This window comes from Adiantum capillus-veneris, chromosome 29 (assembly GCF_014529385.1).
Source record: "Adiantum capillus-veneris isolate H3 chromosome 29, ASM1452938v2, whole genome shotgun sequence".
Taxonomy (NCBI): domain Eukaryota; kingdom Viridiplantae; phylum Streptophyta; class Polypodiopsida; order Polypodiales; family Pteridaceae; genus Adiantum; species Adiantum capillus-veneris.
In genome coordinates, this window is record NC_140959.1 from 51118978 (window position 1) to 51127582 (window position 8605).

Sequence of the window (8605 nt, forward strand, 5' to 3'; positions counted from 1 at the left end):
GCACAAAAAATTTAACTAGTCTGATTATTACTATTGTGAAAGCACCAAAACTTTCCCATTTGGCATAGTAGTACTATGTCCTGACTCCTGCTGAGAAGATTAGATACACCAAACAACTCTGACAAAGGCAGCGATGGCATCCGAGTATTTTCCGGAAAAAAAGTCTTGCACATTGAAAAAATGATGTATCGAGTACCTACCAACTTGGCTACAATTTCATCACCTAGCCACGTAACTCCTCCAAAGTTTTTTTGACTTCTCTTGAGCAAATCGTACTCAATGACCTGACATCTCACATGGTCGTTAGTAAAGCTCTACGACTTTTTGATTAGCCCTAAAACAACGTCTTGGATCTTTGGTTGCTCAAGAGGCTCTCCTTTGTACAGGGCACCTTGAATTGGTGGTTCCACTTTCGAAAGCACAAGTCCGACTCTAGTGATCAGGCAGGAGAAAGTGATAGTAGCTCACATAGCTTCATCTTTGTCCTCGTGGGAATGCAAGAAACCCTAGCCTCAGCTCCTTCCTACCTTGATTACTGTGCAATCACCATTTGTGTGTGTGTGTGTCTGAGAGAGAGACAGAGAGCCTCCAGATTACATAAGGTACACAGCCTGTTGGAAGACCTGTACTTCAATGCTCCAGTCTCGGTCAATGAAGTTTTGTAGTACCCGAGATGGAAACAACAGTCTGGGAGCCACCGTAGCTGAGGAAACGTGGCTATCTGCAAGAGCAGGAGCGGCGCATTCCTTACAGATCAGAAGAGTGAGGCACAAGTGAGCTGCTTTCAGTACAGGGGCCTTTCATGATGCACGTAGCAACATTTTTACTTCTTGTGGGCGGCTTACTGCTGTGGAAAGCATTCAGAGCGGTTTTGCTAGCACCATGGCTCATCAGCAGAGGCTTTCAAGAAGCAAGGTGTGCATTGCGTGCCAGTTGTCTCGCTGGGGAAGCTGACGAGCTGTCTTTGGTGGCGCGGGCTATGGGTATGTCCTTCAAACTCTGGAGCTTCATTTTCGTTAGAAACATCTGAACTGATGGTGATGGACATTGCAACAACGGCAAGGCCATTTTTGGCATGTTTCTCAAGCTCCACCGCCATCATTTGCCCACCCACCGTTGACGCACGCTCGGTGTTATCATCGTCGCTGCAGTTTCGCAACTTGCAATCATTAGGCACTGCAAGAGCAGGAGGATGATGAAAGCGACAATGACCATTATCATGCTCCTCATGCTACGTAAAAGAGCTCCCACATCTATGTCTTTGCAACTCCCTGGTCTACTGCTACAACCAGCTGGTTGCAGCAGTAGACCAAGGAGTTGCTATAACATGCCACACCTTAGATAGATTTTGTGGCTAGGGTCATTTTAAAGAAAAACTTTGTCAAAATGATATGCACTGCCTTCCATAATACTTTGGTCTTCAACCTCAAGAAACCATAAAACTTGGAGCTACGTCCCACCAAGAACTTGCAAGGGTTATAGGACATGTAAACCATTCTATGTAAAAGAGGCTCGGGATGCTAGGAGACGCTTAAGTATTGCTACCAGTGTTTGGGAAAAACATGTCTCAACTTAAAATCATGTCGTTTTCAATTTCAAAAATGTCGATTGAGGACAAGGGAAAAGGAGAAATTTTGCCTCAAAGTAGAAAAAAAAGTGTAAAAACCTGCAAAATAAACCTAATTTTCTAAAATTTCCTCTTGGCAAATCCTAGGAAAGAAACTTTGTATGTGTGGAGAAATGGATTATTCTGAACAATGATAGCTAGTCCAGCAGACATATGTGCCTTCTGCTTGTCAAAAGTGTTGACGGCTTTGTTGCAATAATCCCACGCCAACGCAGAATGGTTCTCCAACAATCGCCCAACACTTGTGGCAAGCCGGGGCCTTTTTTTGTTCCATGATTGAAGGGATTGGGACATTCTTTTGTTCCATTGAATATATTTTTCTCTTTAATGTGATGAATGTTTTGATGTTATGAATCCAATAGCTTGTAATGCAACAATTTGTCTTCTTTCTTGATGATTTTATTGATAAGTACAGTGAAAATAGTGTTTCTAGTTTAGAGATTCGTCAGAGCTCTCGAATAGCTAGCATTTGGTGATCACATTAAACAGGGGCCTTGTCATCAGGTAAAGAGAGTTTGAAGATAGTGTGAAAATAGTGTTTCTACTTTAGAAATCCAACAAAGCTCCCGAATAGCTAGCATTTGGTAATCACATTGAACATGGGTCTTGTCGTCAGGTAAAGAGAGTTTGAAGATAGAGTACTATAAAAGGAAGGAAAAGCTTCAATTTCCTTTCACAGAGGACTTTGATGACAATAATCTTCATGGTGATGAGAGTGAGAGCACAGACATTTGCTTGGGGTCATTGAATAAATTAGATGTTGACACAACTAGGCAAGAGGCAACCTTGAAATTGGCTCCAATTCTAGTTCTATGAAGTTAGTCATTATGGGATTTGATTTTGGCTGTGGGATGAGTTCTCAACATTGAAAAACCCTCTTGCGCTTTTGTAATTTTCTCTAAGTAATAAAGAATGTTTAAAGAGGCTCGATTATTTTGTTGCTTGAAAATACTTGCTCGTCAATTTAGTAGATCATCGTCTATTCCTTTGCGTGGTTCTTTGAAATAATCCTTGACAAATGATCTTCTCTTTGGTGAGTGGTGCCCTTTTTTACAACCACAGTAAAATCAAATTCCAAAAGAATGATGAACCATCTTACTATTCTTCCTGTGTTGCATGGCTTGTTGACCAAGTACAAGAAGGCTTGGTGGTCCACCAAGAACACAAAGTTGTTAGCTAATAGGTAATGTCTATACTTTTTTATGGCGTAGAGCATTCCTAATCCTTCCCTTTTGGTGGTTGTAGAGTTTTTCTCTGCCATACTCAACTTTCTACTAGCATAAGAAATAGGAAAATCAAATTTTCTATCTCCTGGTTGATCTAGTATACACCCAATGGCAAAATTTGAAGCATCTACATGTATGTGGAATATCTTATTCCAATCTAGTGCTTTCAATATTGGGTCCGAAGTGAGAGCTTTCTTAAGCTTCATGAAGGATTCTTCACACTCATCAATCCATTCAAATACTGTAATCAAGCTGTACATGGCTTTTGCAATTATAGCGTACATGTAAACGAATCGTCTATAATATCCACAATGTCCCATCAAAGCTTGAACCCCTTTGACTATTGTTGCTCTAGGCAATTCAACAATAACATGAATTTGATCCATATCAGTAGCTATGCCATTTTTAGACATTTTATATCCAATAATATTTCCTTGTCTGCCCATAAATGTGCATTTTCCAGGATTTAAGAAAATCCTATGAAGTCTACATTTTTCGAATACCTTTTTGAGGTGTTCAAAATGATCAGCCCGGATTGACAAATGTACACATACATCATCCATATATACTTCCAAGAAACTTTGAAGATATTTTTTAAAAGCATGGCTCATCAATCTTTGAAAGGTGGCAGGAGCATTAGTTAACCCAAAAGGCATAACCCAATAGGAAAAAATACCCCATTATGTTGCCAAGGCAGTTTTATGCTGATCTTTGGGGTCAACCAAAAGTTTCTTGTATCCCAAAAATCCATCTAAAACATTGTAAGCTTATTTTCCTACAACTCGTTCTAAAACATGCTAAGTGATTGGAAGAGGAAAGTTGTCTCCAATGGTAGCTGCATTCACTTTCTTGAGATTGACACACACTCTTAATTTTCAATTTTTCTTGGGTACTACCACAATTGGAGACACCCAATATGTGTGTTCAATTTCATAAATCTAAAGGAAGCTGAATTCATAAATGAATTCGTCTTCCTTTAGCTTTTCTATCTCTTCTTTGATCTTTTTGGTAAATGTTTCATTATAAGTATATGGCCTTTGCCTGGTTGGTTTCGTATCATCTCACAGGTATGGTATGCTGACAATTTCTAGATCAACTCCCTTGAGATCCTTATAAGACCAAGCAAAGATATCCCAATATTCTTTTGGTAAGCTTAACAAAAGATCTTCCTCTTCTTCAGTCAGGTCGTTTGCATTGTAGATAGGTCTAGGCTCTTCTCCTGGCTCGGCCAGATCTATCTTTTTTGCATTTTCTCATCCTTCGTAGGACTCACCCTGTTTCTTAGTTCCCTGACAGGTTTTTCGACTATAATCTTTCGGTCTTGGAGAGTGTATTTCTTGTAATGATATGGAACACTCATTACATCTTTACCTTCCTTCTCGGTGGTTTCCATTTCCGTGGTATACATCTCCTTTAGAGCTTTCTTCAACTCTTGATACTTTTTTTTTCCGTTCAACTCGTGTCATGGTTGAATCCTTGTCCTGGTATTTAGGTTTTTCTTGAGTTTCCTTTCTCGTTTTTCTTGATTTTTTTGATATTTCTTGCTTTCTCCTCTTAACCTTTGAAAATTGGCTCTAAAGTAACTACACCAATGGCTCGAAGTGGTCAGTTATAGAGAGTAGTGGAGTAGGTCTAACATAGCAGAGTTTTCGAGGGCTAGCTCCTTTCCAACTTCTTATGGATCAATAATGGTAAAGCTATAGGCAAGTTTAAAAAGACTCCATTATTAAGTCCAAAGCTCCCGAGGTGTGCACCATATCCCACATAGTGGGCTCAACAAAACCAATAATAGATCCCAGTTCCACTTACCCTAATATGATTAACCAAACCAACCATTTATAGGCTACTAAAGGACCTCTCTTCTTAAGCAAGAAAAGAGAATCCAAACGCTCTAATACCAATGTAATGAAATTGGCCTATTAACTTGAGAGTAGCGAAAATTAATGAAAGTACTTTTGACAAATTACTTTGTGAGCATAGCAGGTGATCATAATTGAAGATATCAACATAAACATAGCAATTAGTTAACTTGGCATGAACAATACTATTGCAAGGGAGAGAATTTAGAAGATCACAATAGTTAAGGACCAGATTTATGTGGAGCCGGTCCCCCCTCCAATAGGCATTTGTATTATTAATTCTTCCATCAAGAGATACTTGTTACAATACAATCCTTGTGTGCCTTGTGACCTAGGTGATGCAATGAAGATGGAAATATTCATGCATCATGAGCATAGAGGAAAGCATTAACTATCCCAAGCCTCACTCCCTAGACCTCAAACACCTTCGAAGGTGGATAGAGCTAGCACGGAATGAGGGTAGGGAAGAGAAAGAAGAAACATTTCATAGGAGAAAAAATGAGTTCCTCACTTATCATCACTCTTCCTGATAGCATACATAATAGCATAGCAATGAAGATGGAGAAGATGGAAAGATTAAGCATTGAAGCATGTCTCTTGGTTGGATTTTCACTCCATAGCCAAGAGTGTTGGTGTAGGCTCTCAATGTCTCTACTTGCTTGAAGAAGGAGAGGGTGCTCTTGCACTTTTCACTTCACACAACGAGGGTGTGTGTGGGAGCGTATATTCCCTAAGCAAGCCCCTAGCTTCCTTGGTCAACCCCCCCTTTTAGCTCATGCTTGAAGCTCATTGGACCCCCCAGGCCACGTAGCCAATCACAAGCAGGAGGTAAATCAAGTAACAAGGGTAGTCTTGGGACAAGTGTCCCCCTTTCCTCTTTGAGAGAGAGGACTTGATAAATGTAAAAAATTTTAATTAGGTTTTCTAATTGATCATTAGACCCCTTGTGTGGCCAACCAATAGGCTTCAGGCAAACCATGAGGGCAACATGAGGAGGAAGTTGACAAGTGTCCCTTTTGCTTTGTTTGTACCAAGCATGCCTTGTGTGAGTGTGTGTCTTTTCTCTCTCATCCCCCCTCTTGTAGGGCTTGCCCCCTCCTTGTAGGGCTTAGCTTTGACTTTTGTGCCACCTCAAGCCCCTCAAACTTGGGCCTAATTCTCACCACAAGCTTGGCCCTTAAGCCCTTCAAGCTTGGGATGGGTTCTCACCTCAAGTACAGTCCTAGCATCTCAAGCATGACAAGCACCTCAAGCATCAAGCACTTCAAGCATCTCAAGCATCTCAGTCATCAGGCACCTCAAGAACCTTAAGCACGTTAGTCGTCAAGCATGACAAGCACCTCAAGTACCTTAAGCTTGGGCCGGGTTCCCACCTCAAGCTCAGTCCTAGCTTACCTAAGGTCAAAGGAATTTTACACTTAACTATTGGAGGTCTTCAATGAATCTATTCCTAAGTTCTTTATGCTTCATTGGTTAGCCTTACTCTTTGATAGAAAATCTCTCATTTGGGCCCCTTTATCATTGGCCCCGTGTTGAGATAGATCTATAAGCACATATCTATATCTTAACCCTTGGTCCTGTTTATTCTCCCACATTAAATGATCAGATTAATATGAGAAAATCATTTAGGTTGGTTAGACATTAGCTTTATGACATCTCAACAAAGGCAAACATTTGTTGCTAATAAGCAAACAAGGGCCTTAACCTTCAAAGAAAATGATTGAGTCTTACTTAAGTTTCCTAAGGCTTGATTAAGGAAAACGATGGGCAAAAATCCTATGGGCCATCAAAAGTATTATGCTAAGCTAGCCAAAAGATTCTATGGTCCTTTCCAAATCTTCAAGCCCATCAATGATACGGCTTACCAACTCAAGTTGCCCAAACATTGGCTCATACACAATTCTTTTCATGTGACCCTACTTAAGCCCTACAAAGGAGAGCCACCAAGTGAACCAATTATTGAAGACCCTCCCAAAGTTGAAGACGAAGAAGAGAAGCTATAACCCGTAGGTATCCTGCAACATGAAGACAATGTACTACAACATACGGTAAGATTATCCGACGGTATTTTATTAAGTTCAAAAATTATCTTTTTGAAGATTCTAGATGGATGCAAGGAATAGAGGTTAACACTAGGTTGGTAACCTAACAGGACATAAAAGTGTCCTTTCAGGGTTTTGAAAAAAACCACCAAAACCATAGAAGATCCACTCATTTTGTAAAATCCTTTCATGAGGTTATAGTTCAAGGCCTACTACACATGGAAAAAATAAGAAACTTGTAAAATTTCTCATCTTTTGGTCACACCAAGCCTCCAAAGTTGATGGACCAGTACATTTTCATCAAAATAGTCATTTCTTACGTTTTGTTGCATAAAAATAAGATTAGGGATTTTTGTAGGACTTGAGATAAATTCCCTGGTTAACTTCAATGGGTTGGCGATCAGAACATATGATTGCTTCTCACTCACTATTTTTTGTTTTGCCAAAAGAAATAGGTACAAAAAAGTTGAATTTTTACCATTCTGCAAACCTATCACCAAAGTTTCTATAGCCACGCTCAATACAAATAATATATGCATCTTTTCTTAGTTCCCTATTTTCCTTTAGGCTCATAAGGAGCCATGGAGCATGTCAAAAGAATAATACATCTCTTACCAAGGGGAATCTTGGGGACAAAGATGAAGTGCTAAATACAACAAACATGAAAAAACTGGGTTCAACATTATGAGTTGTAGAATCCCATAGAAACTATTCAATATCTAGCCAAATTTGATCCTTATGACTAGATATGGTTACTACCTACAAAATGCATGTACTTGTCACAAGAAACTAACAATATTGAAAAACCTATACTTGATATACTAAAATGTTTTGTTTTCTTCTATAATTGAAAAAATCAACCATCGTTGTCTACTATGCAAAATAGGGTATTAGGTGCCCCAAAACTAAAGGAATGCTGTAACTCCTACTTTCCAGATAAACATTGTAATTGATGAGCCGGGGCTACAAGCTTATAGATTGTATCAAACTATCTTTAGTTAGAGCTCCGAGATTATTGGTCTTGACCACAGAAACCTTGGCTAAGGTATAAAAGCCAATTTTTATAAGTATTTTAAAACTTTTTGGATAATAGAACATAATGTGAGCTAACAATGCTCACTTCTCTCCTTCTCACGCTTCCTACTCCTTTCCCTATTGTCACATTGCAGTGCTGTCTGTTGTGTTGCAACCGCATGTAAGAGCTCTACGCATTGATGTAAGCATTTCATGGTAATCCTTAGCTTATGGCATCGCTGACCCGTGGCCTAATTTCATCATAATTATAAAAATCATAAAATAAGTATAAAGCGGATATTGGGACATCATTGCTAAGCATTTAGATGCATTCTGGGTCAAAAACGACTAGGTCAAAAACTCACTACTGTTAATAATCACGATTTTGGCACTTGACCTAAAGTGAGATTTGAGACCATAAGGATGTGTGCTTAGGTCTTATAAACATGTCTTAGAAGTTTCGTAACGTTTGGATGTTGTTTGATGCTGCAACGATTCTGATTTGTTTACCGATTAGCGACTAGCTTTTGGTGATTTCTATCATTTGAGTGTAGCTTCAGTTAGATGCGAGTTTTTTGTTGTTTTCCAAGAGATTGACAACCTCTTGTAGCCTCTATGCACTAGTCAAGTGAGCTTCATCCCATGGATTGACAATTATATTCGTGGTTCTTGCTATGTCTGCAATAAGATAGAAGTGAGGCTAGAAACCTATCCCACATTTGGCACCATTGCCGAGGATCGAAGAGACCTAAACTAGGGAAAACACGAGTTCATTGAGTAGTTGTTCTTTAACTTGCTCTAGGATCACATAGAGTCAAAACTTTCTCTTTAAAATCG